Here is a 17,912-nt window from a genome sequence, read left to right as displayed (position 1 = left end):
ATGATAAAAATAAATTTTAATATAGATATATATTAATATTAATTAGGTCAAGATCTGAAATTTTAGAGCAAAAATCCAAATCAGAATCACATAAGATTTATCTGCTTAAAAAAAAAGTCATTACTGTTTTATATGTGTGTGTGTGTGTTTGTGTGTGTGTGTGTGTTTGTGTGTGTGTGTGTGTAAATATATATAAAGATTTTCCTTGTGAAACTCCTTAGTTAAGAGCTATATTCTTAGACAATGCTTTGCCCGATAGAAAACGGCATGGAGTCTCTTGTTTAAAGGCAGGGCTAGCCCTTGCCATGCAATTGTGAGGACCTGAGTTCAGCTCCCCAGAGCGCATATAAAAACTGGGACTCAGTCATACACCTCTGTAATGCCAACACTCCTGTGGTGAGATGAGAGGTGGAGACAGGAAGATCCCAGAGCCCACAGGCCAGCTGGCATATGCAGAGGTGAACAAGAGACCCTGGCTCAATATGAGACCAACATCTGCGCTTGTCCTGTGACATCTGCACATGCACCCCAGCACACAAACACCAATATCCATGAGTAGACTTGCCAGGGGTGGTGGCACATGGCTTTAGTCCCAGCACTTGGAAGGCAGAGGCAGGCAGATCTCTGAGATGACCAGCCTGGTCTACATACCAAGTTCCAGGCTGCATAGAGACACCTTGTCTCAAAAACAAACAAACTTGTCCACCAAGCCTTATACTAAAGTCTTCATATTTACAACTATTTTTATTTAGAAACAACCTACCTTATTTCTTTCTTTCTTTCTTTCTTTTTTTTTTTTTTTGGTTTTTCAAGACAGGGTTTCTCTGTGTAGCTTTGGAGCCTGAACTCGATCTGTAGTCCAGGCTGGCCTCGAACTCACAGAGCTCCACCTGCCTCTGCCTCTTGAGTGCTGGGATTAAAGGCGTGTGCCACCACCGCTCAGCCCTACCTTATTTCTTATCTAAACTAGATTAAATGAGTTTCATTCGTGTACTAAATCTAATGAAGTTAAAACTGTCACTTGCCTCCTAGCATCAGTTTAGCCACTGGTTTCTCAGCCTGAGCACTGTTAATATTTAGTTCACGGCTGTGGTGAGGTGTCCTGTGTCCTGGAGGGTTAGCAGTACCCAGGAGCACATTCTTATCCCCAGCCCCACAACTAAAACAAACCAGAAAAAAAAAAAAAAAACCATCAAAAAAACCCTTCCCAGACATTGCCAAATGTCCTCTGCAGGCAAAATAAGACTCTGCTTTACAGATTTATAGACTTTCATCGTTTCTGTGTTTGAGCAAAGGGACAGGGGTGGGCAACATTACTACAACAAAGGAAAAACATCTATCAAATGTGGTTTTTAATGGGAACAATAACACCTCAAGATTTACTCCTGTGTATCTATGACAACTGCATTCCATCAGCCAACTGGTTGACAAGACTAATAAATCCTAAAATATTCAAAGCAAGGTTTTGCTATATTGCTATTTATTTAGAACTTGTTGCACTATAAAACATACTTTTACATGGGTCATTTATAAAAATTACATAAAGTAAAAATGGAGGAATATATGGAGGCTGCCTTTTTTTGAGACAGAAAAAAAATCAAACTGTACTTTTTGTAATGATTTTTCTATTTTTCTGCATGCACTTTAATAAAAATTTTACTTTTAAAAAAAAGTATATACTGCCGGGCGGTGGTGGCGCACGCCTTTAATCCCAGCGTGCGGGAGGCAGAGGCAGGTTGATCTCTGTGAGTTCGAGGCCAGCCTGTGCTACAGTGTGAATTCCAGGAAAGGCGCAAAGCTACACAGAGAAACCCTGTCTTGAAAAACCATATACTGAACTACTTACCTTCAACTCAGGTTCCCCATCACTCAATTTAACCCCAACAGACAACGAGTATTATTAGCTTTTTTGGAAAACTACTAAATTTTTAAAAACTTACTTTTACACAAGAAAATCCCCATAATATAAACAGTGGCACACCCAGAACATTAATCTATGCCTTTTAGCTTTGTTTCTGTTTTTTGAGACAGTGTCTCATGTAGTCCAGGATGTTAAACTTGCTATGTAGCTGAAGCTGGCCTTGAACTGTTGATCCTCCTGTCTCAGCCTCCCAAGCACTGGGATGACAGGCATAAAGCCACCACACTCATTTTCCTCTGGCCTTTCAAAATTAACATTACTGAATACTGAGTGTTCCACAGCAATATATATGTTATCCTACTATATAAATATATGCTAATTTATTTAATTAATTCTATACTGGTGGATACTGAGATGGTTTCTGAATCTTTTTTTTTTTTTTTTTTTTTAACAGGGCCTCTATGCAGCCTGGCTGACCTGGAGCTTGCTAGGTAGACCAAGCTAGCCTTGAACTCTGAGACACAGAGATCCACCTGCCTTTGTCTTCTGAGTGCTAGGATTAAAGACCTGCATCATCATTCCTGGCTGGTTTCTGAACTTTTGATTAATTTTAATTTAAATGACTCTATATCTAAAAAGAAAAGTATAAGGCTTTCTACAATGAGTAACCTCAAGAAAGGTGATTTAAAATTCCAATCATGTCCTAATAACAGGAAAAATCCTCAGCCATTCCAGTTGCCCAATCACATAGATTTATCCACAGACTTGAGGTCACACTCTCTCCTCCAGCTACTTTATTTTTTTAAGATTCATCTTTCTATCTATCTATCTATCTATCTATCTATCTATCTATCTATCTATCTATCTATCTATCATGTATATAGTGTTCTGCCTGTATGCGTCCCTGCAGGCCAGAAGAGGGCACCAGATCTCATTACCGATGGTTGTGAGCTACCATGTGGTTGCTGGGAATTGAATTCCAGTCCTCTGGAAGAGCAGCCAGTGCTCTTAACCCCTGAGCCACCTCTCCAGCCCCTCCAGCTACTTTAAATGTGTTAGAATGATACACTCCGAAGAGAAAAGCCATTCAGGTCTTCTCATTTTGTAGGTCACACAGTATAAGTAAAGAGTTCTGTTCCAATGCCCATCCCAGAAGTCTAAATTCCAAAGCTGAGAGGCAGAGATATACTTAAAAATACATTCTGCACGGTTGACACTATGTCTTGGCTTAACTTCCTGATGTCACATGCACAGTAAAGACCAAAATCTCACTACTCATTCACGGGTTTGTGAAAGGGGTGCAGGGCCTTAAAGACTAGCTTTCTGCTAAACCATTTGATTTTAGTGACTCAGGAAAAGTAATGTTTGTTTGTTTGTTTGTTAAAAGAAAGCATCCCTTCCAGAAAAAATTTACTCAGCCAAACTGACCAGAGCATGTAGCCCGATCCTATGTTGTTTGCGCTTCATTCCCGGCACACACGGCGTCAGTGCTATTTCCATGACATACTCTGGCCAAGGGTAACTTCTTCTCAGTGTGCTGCACAATCTACGGCAAGTCAACAACCATCGTTTGCTGATCCCTCTTTATCATAATTCAAAGTCAGTGATGGATCCCACCACAAGGCAGCTCGATAATCAAAGAAAATAAGGATTAGCAGATTCCCCTGAGTAAAGCCTAACACACTGCTGATATGTGTCTTCCTTATCTGAAAGTCTCTAGGTAACTCTTGGGGGCTCATGGACTTACCACAATGCTCTACTGGGGGAAAAAAAAAGACAGTTCATTTACTCTACAGGAGCCAGAGTGATTCTATTTTAAAAGTTGTATGCACCAAATAATACTGCATACATAATCTTAACTGAACCTATTTTTCCTCTTACTTTTTTGTTTTTGAGACAGGGGTTCTCTGTGTAGCCCTGGCTGGCCTGGAACTTGCCCTGTAGACCACGCTGGCCTCAAACTCAGAAATCCACCTGCCTCTGCCTCCCCAGCACTGGGATTAAAGGTGTGCTCCACCACTGCCTGGCTGAACCTATTTTTCAAAGCAGTCGAGGTCTAGCTTTAAAAGAAAATGAGATGCCACAATTTACCATAAACTGCCTTTTTGACTAATAAGCAAGGCTCCACAAGCAATCTATAGATCAAAAGCAGACTGTTAATTAAATTTAACAGGTACAAGATCTTACCTTTCATTTTTTCCTCCACCAAAGCAAAAAGTGCATACACATCTACAGTCCTATTGACAGTTCATGATCAAAAATTCAGATGAGCATTAGGAATTCTCACAAGTATTCTCATAAAATATTCACTAGTATTTTTAAAGTCAAACAGAACTGCCATATAAATAAGCAGATTAATAAAATAAGCACTGGTGTCTCCGCTGACTGTACCAAGCACTTCATGGCTTGCACTAACCAGAGAATTTACACAAGGCTTTGCATGTGATTCGATTCTGCACAGAACTCACTGAAGTATGTTAATGTCCTAAAACACCCTTTTTACCACATAAGTCTGAACAGACTTTAAAACAAGCACAGCCTGTGAGGTAATGTTGCAGAATTTAGAGCTAGGTTTTACTGTCTCTACCAAGTTTGATACTAACAAATCAACTTTCTAATAATCATGTTGAACCTTCAAGTCGCAGTCCAGCTCCAAGTCAAATATTTGCAGTTTTTCATCCTAAATCAACACAAACCAAGAAATACAAAGCTCTAAGTCTTGTCCTAAGTTACAACGACCTCCACTCCAGCTTCACGCTGACAAGCTTCGGATCCCACCACTTACTGAGGTCCTGACCTGCACATATGACCGGCCCAGTGCTGGGAATTTGCGTACTTTAACTCTAACCCTCACAAGAAATCTCACTGTACTGATGAGGAAACTGAGGCAGAACGAATCAAGTGATTTGTCCAGTGCCATAAGGCCAGTAAACAGTAAAACTACAATGTCAGCCTAGTCTGCCTGGTTCCAAGGAACTCTTCCTTTAGCTAAAATCACCAAATACAAGACCAGTTCACCCCCATCAAACTCAACACATACGAAAGCAAAGAAAAACATCATACCTAAAACAGTGGCACACAACCCAGGAGTTACCAAGGAGATGCAGCTACCTACTCCAGAAGAACTAGTTTCAAAGACTGTTTGCTCAAACTCAAGACAATCCACTCTTTCCTCCACCCCTTTCTGGATATCTTTCAACTGACTTTTTAGAACAAGGGAAAAGAAACTCAAGTATATATTCTCAATTTTTGTAATCTTCAAAAACCTATGAGAAAAGAGAAAGGTATATATAGTTCACATATTATATATTAGGTATATTATAGTTTACTTCTTCAACAGGCTTCAGACATGTAAAACCGAAAAGTCACATCAGTACCCTACTAATCCATATCTCTATCTGTACATATACACACACACACACACACACGTACACAAACAGGCTTGAAAATTATTTTCTTACCACACTACAGGCTTACTCCCCAAAACTTAGGGCACAAATGGAAACTGCTCCGGGTGTCTGGAAGCAGATCTTGAGGCAACAGTTGCAGACAGGGGCTGCTGGTCTGAAACCTCCTAAGGGAAGGCTGTCTGCAGAGTGTTGAGGAAACGATGCTGTTGGTCCTAATGAGGGTGAGCTCTGCAATCACTCCTCCCCCCATGTCTCACTGCTGTGCTGCACAATTGTTTCCCAGCTTCCACATTCTGAATCTGACAAGCAGAGAGAGAAGGCTGTCCTCACAGCCCTAAGTGTTACCTGATCAGCGGCTCCGTGGTGTGTGGATGTTTAACTAGGGAAGTGACTGGTTAGAATGGGTGCTGCAAAACTAAACCAAGCAAGCACATTGTTCCCTGAGACTCCAGGGTCCTCCCCTAACATTACAATCACTGACCAAGAAAAGTAACACATTTGAAACTTTGAAGTCCTTTGGGTTTAGGACAGGCAAGTAATTCAGATGATAAAAACTACAGGCGTGCCACTGACAAAAAAATATAACCTGTAATATAAGTCACTTCAGTCATGCATAGTAGGTAATAAAAATGCAACATATGCAACCTCAGCATACTTTTAAACATCACAGAGTACACTGAATAATTATTAGAATAAATGCTATTCACCAGGTGTGTGGAACAGGTTCTGTGCAAGATTCCAAGCCTCTCCTGCTTTTCAAAATGCTAGTTAATACCAGGAATTCCTTAAGCTCTCAGAACCCTAATTATTTTTTTTAAAGTGGAAACTGTATGCTGTTAGAAACTGGGACTGTGGTTACTATCACTACCTATCACAGTACTATCATAAGCTGGAACACATGTGTCTTGGTTGAAATATGATCAAAAGACAAAAGTTGAGTAATTTAAACACACACAAAAACTGACATTTATCAACTGCTTATTAACAGAATAGTGCAAAGTTCATCCTCAGCTCTAGATTCTGAATAGGGAGAGTAAATTTTCCAATTATAACCGAAATCCATTGAAGTGGATGGTTTTGATGGCACCATGAAATCAAATTTAGCGAAGCTAGAAAAAATTCTCAGCCCTGAACAGGTGTTCTACCATGGAAAAACAGAGATCGGCCTCAGTCTTTAAGCCATGTATAGTCCATACAGGCACTGCCAAACACATTATACACTTCACCGTTGACATTCGCTACCTTTAGAATATGCCAGGAAGATAAACGATCAATTGGTCAAATCTAGATTATTTTGTCTCTAGTTTTAACTTCTTCTGATTCTCACCCACCTCCCTTTTCACAGGAAAACTATCTTGTAATTCCTAACTGACCTTACTTACCCGAAGAACAAAACACAATGACAAGCCATCCGGAGAAATGGCTCAATAGTTCAGAGCACTTGTTGCTCTTACAAAGGACCCAGGTTCTATTCCCAGCACCTACATGGTGACTCAGAACCATCCTTAACTCCAGTTCCAGGGTTTCCACCACCCTCTCTCACCCTCTTCTGACCTCTGTGGGCACCGGGCACACATGTGGTACATACACACACACACACACACACACACACACACACACACACACACACACGCGCACGTAGATGCAGATAAAATATGCATACAAACAAAACAAAAACAACCATACAATGATACATACTTGCTCTTTAGTCCAGAGCCAAAGTAAACCTAATGGTTAAGAGAAGCAAAACACAAACTCAAAACTGCTTTCACTTTTGCATAGCACAGATCTTAACGTGAGGTTCCAGGACCAGCTTCAAGATGACTGTTGAGTTGCATACAAAACTCTACATGTATTTCACTGCAAAGAGGGCCCTGAAGACTTCCACAGCCCCAGTCAAGAGTTGAGAATCACAAAAAATTCAGCGGTGAATCTTTTATACGCAGGACAGTATCTATGTGAACACATGTGCACAGTGGTGATATAAATAAGCAAGCCGTTGACACAAGGCAACATATCCACCCCAGACCAGCCCCACTGGGGAACATAGCTAACTGCCTTCAGCACACAGCGCACAAGCGAGCAACGGCAGCTTTCCTTTCCTGAGCAAACACACACGCTGTCAACAAAGCATGTGCTCTTTGCCTTTCTCAGAACAATACGGACCCAACCATCCTCCGGGAAAAAAGTATACAGACCTTCATCCCAAAAGATTACACTACGTACACAGGCTATGCCTTGTTATGTTAAACGTTGCAACAAGAACAACAACAACAACAACAAATCGATGAAATTGCTGTGTGCAATAAGTATCTAATTAACTGGGGGGTAGGGGTGGGCGGGGGAGCATCACTCAGGTGATACTGAGAATGCGCCGGAGAGGCATATAAGGGAAACACTATGACGATGCTTAAACATGGGTAAGACCCAGGGGCAACCAAAGACTGGTTGACAGAGGTACATCCTGTAGCTTGGTTGTGGAAAACATCTTCCTCCCAAGGCACATTCCTTTGATTGGCACAAGCCATTTCTGACAATGGATCCGCGATGACAGGGGCCGTTCTGTAATCAGGAAGTGCACGAGTGTGCGTGTGCATATGTGTGTGCTCGCGCGTGTTCGTGATGTTGTTGTTGGGGGGGAGGGACGAGCTAGATGTACTCAAAGACTGGCCAGCTGCAAAGAACAGCATATGGGATCTTAAATCCTGAAGACTGACTTCGGGGCGAGGCAGGGACATCTATCATTTCTACCGGAGACATCCCTCGACCATGATCATGTTTCCTAGAGATGTAACAGGGGTGTCACTCTCTTTGGTGTCTCCGATCTGAGACTCTTCAGTTGAGCCTGATTGGAGGGGAGGACGAAGTGGGGGTGGAGAAAGGTCTGCATCGCCCACTGGGCTGAGTGTGGTGCTGCCGGTAGCGAGTGTACATCACATGCGTGTTATCTCCTGGTGCCACAATACTCCAGAGGACTGGAGGTCTGGGTGCAACCGCAGGGCGGGGAAGGTAGTGGGTGCAAGCCACCAGCTGCAGGGCAGGAGAACGCTCCCCTCCGCCCGCTAACCCGTGCACCCCCCGCCACCCCGTCAGGCCTCGAAGCGAGCCCACTCGCTGCAAAACTGCAGCCAAGCTGGGGTCCCGGAGGGAGGGGGCGGCGGTAAGGAGCCGGGACCCGGGGCTAAGCCGGGAGCCGCAGACGCGCAGCGCCCGGGGCCTGCCCGCCGGATGGGGGCTGCTCCGGCCTAGCGCACGCAGCTGCCTCACTCAGCGCAGGCTCCGCCAGCCCCGCCAGCCGGATCAGGCGCAGAGGAAACGCGGCTGCCCCGGCGCCGCCGCCGCCGCCGCCGCGGCGGGGGGCGAGAGCGCGGGGAAGGGGGCCCCTACTCACCCGGGCCGCCGCCGCCGCCGCCGCCGCCTCCGCCGCCTCGGCGGCCCATCCCTGCGGCGGGGGCCTGTCGCCGCGCCGCGTCGCTCCAGTCCCCACCGCCCGCCGGGCCGGCCCCTCCCCCTGCCCCAACGTCTGCGCTCTGGGCCGCTCCTCAGACCCGGCCTCGGCCGCCGCTGCCGCCGCCACCGCCGCCGCCGCCGCAGCGCTACGTGGCCGCCGCTCCGACGTCTCGCGACTCCCTTCCGAGCGCGCGAGGCCGAGCGGGGCCGCGGGGCGGGCGGCGCGCGGGGCGGGCGGCGGGGGGGAGGGAGGGAGAGAGGGGGGGGGGTGCTGTAGGGATGCGCGCGCGAGGGGGCAGGGAGGCCGGCGGGGGCGCGCGCGCGCGTGCCCGCGCGCCCGCGGCCCTGCGCTCGCGCGCGCGCCCCCCCCCCCTCCGAGCGCGCGGTCGGGATCCCGACACCTCCTCCCCCCCCATACACACACACACACACACACACACCCATCCCCGGCTGTGGGGTCGGCGCGCATGCGCGGCCCTTGGCTGGGCCCGGGCGCACCTTTTCTCCCTCCTGCCACAATGTGAGCGCTCAGCCGCGCAGATAACTGCCGGCTGCCTGCTCCACCCCCGGCCCTCGCCCACTCCGCCCACTGCCGAGCGCCCAGGTAAGGCGTGGGCAGCGCATGCGCGTCGCTTCCGAGGGGGGGGCGGGAAGGAAGGGGGGTAAGGGGGTGGGAGGGTAAGGGGGTAGGGGGTGGGCGTGGTTGCCAAAAGGAAGCCTGAGTGCTGGAAGGTGAGGGATCTGTGGGCCGGGGGTTTGGCATCCCACGAAATAGGGAAAGATAAAAGTGAAAAGGGGGAGAAGAAGGTGGGAAAGTGGGTCAGCGTGAGGTCTGGGAGTAAATGTCTTTGACTTAGGGAATATGTTAAAAAAAAAAACAAAAAACTTTTAAAAAAGTGCTGACCACCTTGTTAGTAGAGTGAGTGACCCGGCATAAATAAAAGCAGCGACGGACCTATAAGCAGTAGTCATTCTCCAGAAAAATGGGATAGCCAATAACAACTAGAGAAATTTAGAAACTGCTGTGATGGTCAGCAAAAAAAAAAGTGGATTGCTGCGCTTGTCCTGTGGTTAGGAATAGGGAAGTGTGTGTGTGTGTGTGTGTGTGTGTGTGTGTGTGTGTGTGTGTGTGTGTGTGTGCTGGAGTCCCAGAACTGCTGCAAGAAAGGACGACTCCACTGTAAGAAGTATGACCACATTATGACTAATTAGCTATTAATCATTAATATAATTAATGGTACTATTAGCTAACAAGGTAGCATTTATCCAAGCTCAGAGCCAAGAGGGTGTCTGCAATTGGAAGTGCTTAGAGTACAAGGAAAGGAAATGGCGTGGCAAGGTGAAGGGAAGACCCAAGGTTACGTCCCCTAGGTCAGGATAACCCTTTCCCACCAGAAACAAAACTTCCTGAAGTTCTCCGCTCCTTAGTTGGAACTCCTTCCATTATTTACTTCTTTTGCTTTGTGTGTATGTGTGTTTTACCTGCATGCATGTCTGTGCACCTGTGACTTTGTCAGATCCCCTGGAACTGGGGTTATGGATGGTCGTAGGACACCATGTAGATGCTAGGAATTGAATCCGGGTCCTCTGCAAGAGTAACAAGTGCTCTGAACTTCTGATCCTTCTCTCAAGCCGCCTTCTGTCATTCAGCACAGACAGTATTAATGTTCTTTCACTAAAGCTGACCCCCACGACATGAAAACCATTCCCATATAGATGGAGCTAACTTTTTCTCCCAGTACATCAGCCATAACCCCCACTCACCCAGTCCCCCAGGGAAGAAAATGACTTGAGTCTGGGACAAAGTTAAGAAAGAGATTGAAACTTTATAAATACAGGGTCCAAGAGCTGACTCTGTCTTTGGCCCCTTCCAGAAACAGATGTTTGGATTTTATTATACTTAGACTCCAGGCTCCAGGGATCAGAGTTTTGGAACTTTGGGCCACATTCTTCAATAGTGAGTGCTTTCAGTGGATAAACACTAAAATCTATATCATGTTTCAACAGGTGGAGAGGATATCTTCAAGCAGAATGGGAGAAAGTAAGCACACGTAATAAAATTGAATTCAGTGTAAGAATGAACTTGAGCCGGGCGGTGGTGGCGCACGCCTTTAATCCCAGCACTCGGGAGGCAGAGCCAGGCGGATCTCTGTGAGTTCGAGGCCAGCCTGGGCTACCAAGTGAGTTCCAGGAAAGGCGCAAAGCTACACAAGAGAAACCCTGTCTCGAAAAACCAAAAAAAAAAAAAAAAAAAAAAAAAAAAAGAATGAACTTGAGGTCTGCTGAACTCAGGATGTCTTCTTGGACACTTGACCCCATTCCTCCACCCTCTCTGCTGGTCAGGCTGTCTTGTTTGGATGAGGGGTGTGTGGAGTGATGGCCAAAGAATGAGGTGACCTTCCAAGTGTTCTGCCTCTCCGTCCGGAGGCCAGTTCTTTGGATTGACCCTCGTAATCACAGTATTCATTCAGCTTTTCACTTCACCTGGGCTCTGTGGTTTCTCTTTTTTGATGGTTACATCTGTGTTATTTGTGGTTGTATATGTGTGTGGTCGACCACCTCCTGTGTATAGAGGTCAGAGGACAGCTTGCGGGAGTCAGTCCTCTCTACCATACGGGCTGTGCATTGAAATCAGGTCCTCAGACTTGGGGACAAGAAGTTTCACCCAGTGAGCCATTTCACCTGCCTCATTCTATGGTTCCTGTGGGGACGTTACATCCATTGTCTCCTCAGATCTTCCAACAGCTGCAAGGGCAGACAGAACAGGTATTCTTCCCAATGAGAGAAATTTAACCCAAGGAATGTTTTGATGGCTTAGCCAGTCACCCAACCCAGTAGACAACAGAGTCAAACTAAGACCCAGGTTCCCTAGTTCCCACGGTGATAGTCTCCTGGAGGATTTGATAACCCTACTCTAAAAGACTGTCAAGGGCTGGAGAGATGGCTCAGAGGTTAAGAGCACTGGCTGCTCTTTCAGAGGTCCTGAGTTCGATTCCCAGCAACCACATAGTGGCTCACAACCATCTGTAATGAGATCTGGTGCCCTCATCTGGCATGCAGGCATATATGCAGATGGAATACTAATGCATAATAAATAGATACATAATAAAAAAAAACTGTCACAAAGTCTTAAAAAAAAAAGAAAGAAAGAAAAAGAAAAAGATTTATTGGCCAGGTGGTGGTGGTACACACCTGTAATCCCAGCCCTTGGGAAGCAGAGGCAGAGTAAGTTCCAGAACAGCCAGAACTCCCTTTCTCGGAAAAAAAAAAAAAAAAATTATTTTTATATGCATTGGTGTTTTGCCTGCATGTCTGTCTGTGTGAGATGCCAGATCCCCTGGAACTAACGTTCCAGACAGTTGTGAGCCACGTGGGTGCTGGGAATTGAACCAGGACCTCTGGAAGAAGAGCCAGTGCTCTTATCTGCTAAGCCATCTCTCCAGCCCCTCACATATTCTTAATAAGTGAAAACTAGTACCTTTGGTGCATGGTAGAAAGGAATCCTAACTTTAGCTCTGTCTGTGTATCTTCTGTAATATTTTTTTCCTTCTTTCTCTCTCTTGAGCCCTGGGACTCTAGAAACTTTTACAGAGCCATGTTTTGCAAGTGCTTGTTTGGGATTCAGGTCTAGCTAAGAAGGTCCAGCTAGAGAACCCTGTTCCTCTGTTCTCTTTTTACTCTTTCCCCTTCACTCACCACAGGCAGGGGGTTGCCTCCCAATGCTGCTAATCCTGCAAATCACAAGAAAAGAAAAGAACAAGTAGCAGGATCCCCCATCCAATGGCCACACTGAAGCTTGTCCCTCACTACAGGAGACTTCAGCACACATCCATTCTGGTTTCTTGGTCTTGAATAACTCTTCACTAATTGTTTTTTTCATTAAGAGAGTGGGTAGAAGCCAACAGAAACGCACCCCACTTTTTTGGGACAGCTTCTTATGTAACTCACACTGGCCTCAGAAACTCTAGGTTGCTAACAGTGACCTAAAGTCCTGATCCTTTTACCTCCACCCCCCAAGTACTGCAGTTATAGACATTCATCACCATGTCTGACCCCGAGGCCTCCCCCCACCGCCTTTAATGGAAACAAGGTCTCACTATGTAGTCCTGGTTGGCCTGAGACTCCCAGTGTAGACCAGGCTAGCCTCAAACTCACAGAGATCCAACTGCCTCCACCTCTGGAATACTGGGATTAAAAACATGCACTACCACACCTGGCCCCAGTCTTTTTTCTTTAAATTATTTATTTATTTCTATTTTATTTGCATTGGTGTTTTGCCTGCATTTATGTCTATATGAGGGTATCAGATCTTGGAGTTACAGACAGTTGTTAGCTGCCATGTGGGTGCTGGGAATTGAACCTGGGTCCTCTGGAAGAGCAGTCAGTTCTCTTAACTGCTGAGCCATCTCTCTAGACTCCCCCCAGCCCAGATTGAGTTTTGTAACAGCCAATAAAAATAAGGTCCTAATTTTAAGAGTCAGATGGGCAGAGCTAAAACCTGGGTGTCCAGGGTCCAAGTCCAGGACATCTCTGACCCCATTCTGTAGCTCTTTGCTGGATACCATACAAAGCAAATTTAACAGAACTGGTCTCTGCCCTCTGAAAGTTTGGACTCAAGTGGACAGCCAGGATGCCGACGAACATAAAAGAGCAAGCTGATTTACAGTCGACCCATGCCAATAAATAAACGAGTTAAGCAGATAAGGAGAAGCCTGTTGATCTGGTCTGCTAGTATTCTTTTAACTCCAGGCTAAAAGGACAGTATTAGTAAACTAAGGTTTAGGGCTAATCTCAATCTGCCTACTTATTTTTCACAGAGGGAAAAATATTTGTAGGCGGTAGAGAGATGGCTCAACAGTGAGGAGTACTGGTCTCTTATAGAGAATCTGGGTTCGATTCCCAGGACCCAGGCAGCTCATAATCATTTGTAACTCTAGTTCTGACTTCCATGGGCACCAGGCATGCACATGATGTATAGACATACATGCAGGCAAAATACCCAAACATATAAAATAAATAGGGCCAGGCATGGTGGTCCACACCTTTAATAGTTCTAGCACTGGGGAGGCAGAGGCAGGCAGAGCTCTTATGAGTTTGAGGTTTGAGGCCAGCCGGGTCTACCCAGTGAGACCTCTTTCTCCAAAAACAATAAAGATTAAAACAACAACAAATAGATAAAAAGGAAAGAAGTAGGAAGAAAGGAAGAAAAGATGGTGGATCTCTGTCTCCCTCTCTCCTCCCAGTCAGTGGCATCTTCAACGGTGCCCTCCATGCTGGGTCTTTAGTGATGCAAAAGGATAAACCAATTCAATATCCATTTTAGTGTTGGAACACACAGTAAAGACATATCCTTACCTTGCCGGGCGGTGGTGGCGCATGCCTTTAACCCCAGCACTCGAGAGGCAGAGGCAGGCAGATCTCTGTGAGCTCGAGGCCGGCCTAGTCTGCAGAGTGAGTTCCAAGACAGCCACGACTACACAAAGAACCCCTGTCCCGAAAACAAAGTAAAAATAAAACAAACAAACAAGATACATCCTTACCTTTGCCTAATGGCCAGTTCCCATAATGGAGAGGTGGACTTTTAAATTTGAGAGACTTTGGACTTGCCCTAAGATCAATGGTTCTCAACCTTCCTAATGCTGTGACCCTTTAATACAGTTCCTCATGTTGTGACCCCAACCATAAAACTTCATAACTGTAATTTTGCTACTGTTATGAATCGTAATGTAAATATCTGTGTTTTCTGATGGTCGTAGGTGACCCCTGTGAAAGGGTCATTCGAAATCCACGGGTTGAGAACGCTGCTCTAGAGAAATGAGGCCACCACCTACAAACCTTAGCTCCCTAGCTCACTAAGGAAAGGCAGAGAAGAACCCTGGCCTTGGGTACTGGGCCCCAGTTCCTCTTAGGGTTTGGCCTCAGAATCTGTCCGTAGCAGAGCGCTCTAAGACCCTTAGGCTGCAGTTGTATGTGAATCTTCAAAGAGGTTCATTCTGTTAGGTAGTAGGGTTAATTTGTTTGTAATTGATGTGACATGTGCCCCAGAGGCATGCACTGAGGTCCAATCGAGATTTTTTTTTTAATTGGAATTAATTAATTTAAGAGAGCAGCCAAGAGGGGCTGGAGTCAGTGCCAAACTCCGTAACCCTAAACCAGCCAACCCACCCAACCGGCTGTACCACCTGAGAAGTGTCCGGAAGTCCTCAAGAGGAGACCCGGGAAGCAGGGCCGGAATTGGGGGCTGCTAGGGAATTCTGGGCACCTCAGATTTCATAGCCCTCGAGGCCTGATTCTCGAAGACTCTACGGGGTAACTTGGTAGCTGGAAAAAGGGAGAAGAAGGTCAAAGGAGATCTGTGAGATTACCCAGCCTGGGAACGAACGGGCTGGGAGAGCAGTGATTGGCAGAGGTGAGAATAAAGGAACCCCTGGAGGATCTGCCGAAGAAGAGGACCTTGTGAGCCGAGTCGGAGGAGGGGGAGGAGCCTGTTTGTGGAGTTGTGGGGGCGGACAACACGTTGCCTGAGGACTCAGCCTTCAGAGGTATTAATTAAACCCAGACCTGCGGTTGTTAACGGCGCTGTGGCAGCTTTTCATAGGAGTTGGGTTAATAACAATAACAATAACAATTAAGGACCCGGAGACCTTATCTGGAGCGAGTTTTTCTTAGAGGTTGTACCAGTAAGTCTTTAATTCCCCCAGCCCCTCGGGGCCCCATTTCCTAGAAAGTAAATAAGGGTTTGAGGATACCTATTGTCCTTTCGTACCTGAGGATGCAGCTGGAATCCCTTACCAGCTCTCAAGGCCTACTGTCTTTGGTTAGGTGGCTTTGCTCATTTCTCAGGAATAAAAGCCCCGGATTTTTTTAAGATTTCATGGGGGTCTGGGTGTGTGTGAGAGAGATTTTGGCTGAACTGGGGTAGGGGCTGGCTCAGCTGCTCAGAGCACTTGCTGATTTTTCAGAGAACCAGGATTTGGTTCCCACTCCCCACCGCAGTTCACAGCCACTGGCTAATTCCAGTTCCATGGTTTCTGATACCCTCTTCTGGCCTCCACAGATATAAGGCACTCATGTGGCGTATACACATACATGCAGACACTCCAACATACTCACAAAATAAAAGTAAATTAAAAAAAAGATTTCATAAGCTGTTAAAGTATTTTGCCTTGTTTAGTCTCTGAAAGGATACTTAAAAGAGTGCGGACATGTAGGTACCAATACCACAAGATCCTGGACAACTCTGATGTGAAAACTGATGTCTGGCTGAGAGCACTAGGGAGGTCAGTGGAAGGAGACCAAGACATATTTGGAGTGGGGAGCTGAGAAGTGCTTCTAGGAGCCAGGGTTGTGGGCTGCAGGGAGGGAGAGATCTGGCCGGCACAGTGCCAAGCCTTGATGGTCAGTCATGATAACCTAGCCAGGCATGGTGGTGCACCCCCTTTAATCCTAGCACTTGGGAGCAGAGGCAGGTGAATCCCTAAGAGTTCAAAACTAAACTGCTTTGCATAGTGAGTTCCAGGGCAGGTAGGGCTACACAGAGAGACTCTGCCGTGGCGGGGGGTGGGGGGGGTTGGGGGGGGACTGAGGAGGGGGGTTGGTTCAGGCAACTAATCCACAGACCATGGAAGGAAATTTAGAATGAGGAATTGGGGGTGATGGGTCAGCAGGGGAGGAGGATGCTAGATGAGGCACCTGTAATGGATCTTTGGAGAAAAAGCTTTGAGCAAACATTCTTGTCAATGGAAAGACCAGCCTTGTAGATACAAACCATAGCTGGTTACAACAGCTCATCCTCACCAGTCTAATGCATACTCCCAGGTGGTGAGAGCTGACATGATCCTAGACTGCAATGTAGAACATGCTTTGTACAGTATGCAGTTGGATTCATTGATTCAGTTTTGAAAGATGGTCTTTCTGTGCATGCAGTTCAGGTTGGCTTCTAACATGGAATCCTTCTGCCTCAGCCTCCCAATTGTGGGGTTACCCATATGGGCCACCATGTCCATCTAGCACCCGTTTTCAAAAGACAGCAGGGTACCAATCTCAATATACTCCAACAGAATGAGTATCCTGAGGGCTCTTTAGATCCCAAGGAACAAGGCTGCACCCGCCCCCCCATTAGTGGAGGGGCTTGTCTGTGCTTGTGAACCCCAGAGCTGGGCAGCAGAGGATCTGTGTGGTGAGACAGCGGTGCCCACTCTTCTGACCACCATCTTTCCTAGAACCATTGCCTGCCTTCTCCCCTCTGCTTACCACATAAAAAATTTGTAAAGAAGACGCTGGAACTTTCTGGAATTGAATACCAATTTACCTTGTAAATTGCACCAGAGGACAAAGTGAAATGTTACTTTGTGATGCTAGGGAATGGAATGTTCTGGCTAATCAAATAGCTGGTTAATAAAGCACTGTTTTGGACAGATAGCAATATTTAGAATGTACTTACATTAAAATTATTCACTGTTTATCTGAAATCCAAATGCCACTGGCTGACTTCCGTTTTATTTGGGCAACCCTGCTGATAGGCAAACCGCTAGATCTGTACCTGTGGAGGTGCTTAGAGAAGAAATCAATAAGAGAAAGAGAACAAGGAGCTTGTTGGCGCCTTAGTAGAAAAGGAGGACAAAGGAGATGGTTAAATGTGTGTAATGGCGTCTAAGAACCCAGAGCAGGTCACTCCCAAATCAGTCAGGTGCATGTCATCACACTGGGTACCTGGCTGAGACATTACCATGTCTTCAGATGGCTGAAGGTTGAGTTAAACAGTGTTACAGAAATCTGGGGCGGGGGGGGGGGGGGGATAAATAAATAAATGGTAAATAATTAAAGAAGTATCATAGATGGTAGTGGCAGCTCATGTTGGTAATCCCAGCTGAAGCAGGAGGATCACCCTGAGCTTGAGGCGAGCCTGGGCTACATTTCCAGGCAAGCCTTGGATACAAAGTGAGATCTTCTCTCTAAAATCCAGAATAAATAAATAAACATCATCTACTCTTTAGCACCCAGAACAAATCTCAGGAGAAACGGGGGACAGATGCAGGCAGCTTCCAGTCTTTCGTTTCTGTATGTCAACAGAGGCAGTGGGGGTGCATTATCCTGAGAGTCGGAGTATCACGTTTTCTTCATGTCAGAGAACCCCGGGTGCTTAGGGCTGACTCCTTCCTTCCTGTGCTGATGAGCCTCATCATGGGCTA

At 46.2% G+C, this 17,912-nt stretch overlaps 1 protein-coding gene and 1 long non-coding RNA gene across 3 annotated transcripts in view; one reads left to right on the top strand and one right to left on the bottom strand.

The window, feature by feature from the left end:
* The window catches only part of Znf652 (zinc finger protein 652), a 58,986-nt gene extending 49,748 nt beyond the window's left edge, over positions 1–9,238 (bottom strand). The window contains exon 1 of one of the 2 annotated variants that reach the window (XM_076543202.1): positions 9,220–9,238. The gene's annotated coding sequence lies outside the window, so the exon portion shown is untranslated. Of the gene's footprint in view, positions 1–8,662; positions 8,816–9,219 lie in introns of those variants that run through there. The other variant, XM_076543201.1, reaches the window with a different exon arrangement.
* On the top strand, positions 9,164–11,837 carry LOC121831437 (uncharacterized). Its single transcript, XR_006074871.2, has 2 exons — positions 9,164–9,325; positions 10,729–11,837. It is a non-coding gene; the product is annotated as an uncharacterized LOC121831437 (long non-coding RNA).
* The last annotated feature ends 6,075 nt before the right edge of the window (positions 11,838–17,912 follow it).

The sequence above is a fragment of the Peromyscus maniculatus genome, chromosome 8 (genome assembly GCF_049852395.1).
Source record: "Peromyscus maniculatus bairdii isolate BWxNUB_F1_BW_parent chromosome 8, HU_Pman_BW_mat_3.1, whole genome shotgun sequence".
NCBI classification, from domain to species: Eukaryota; Metazoa; Chordata; class Mammalia; order Rodentia; family Cricetidae; genus Peromyscus; species Peromyscus maniculatus.
Note: the sequence above shows the minus strand (reverse complement) of the source record. Positions and strands in the feature narration are given on the sequence as shown.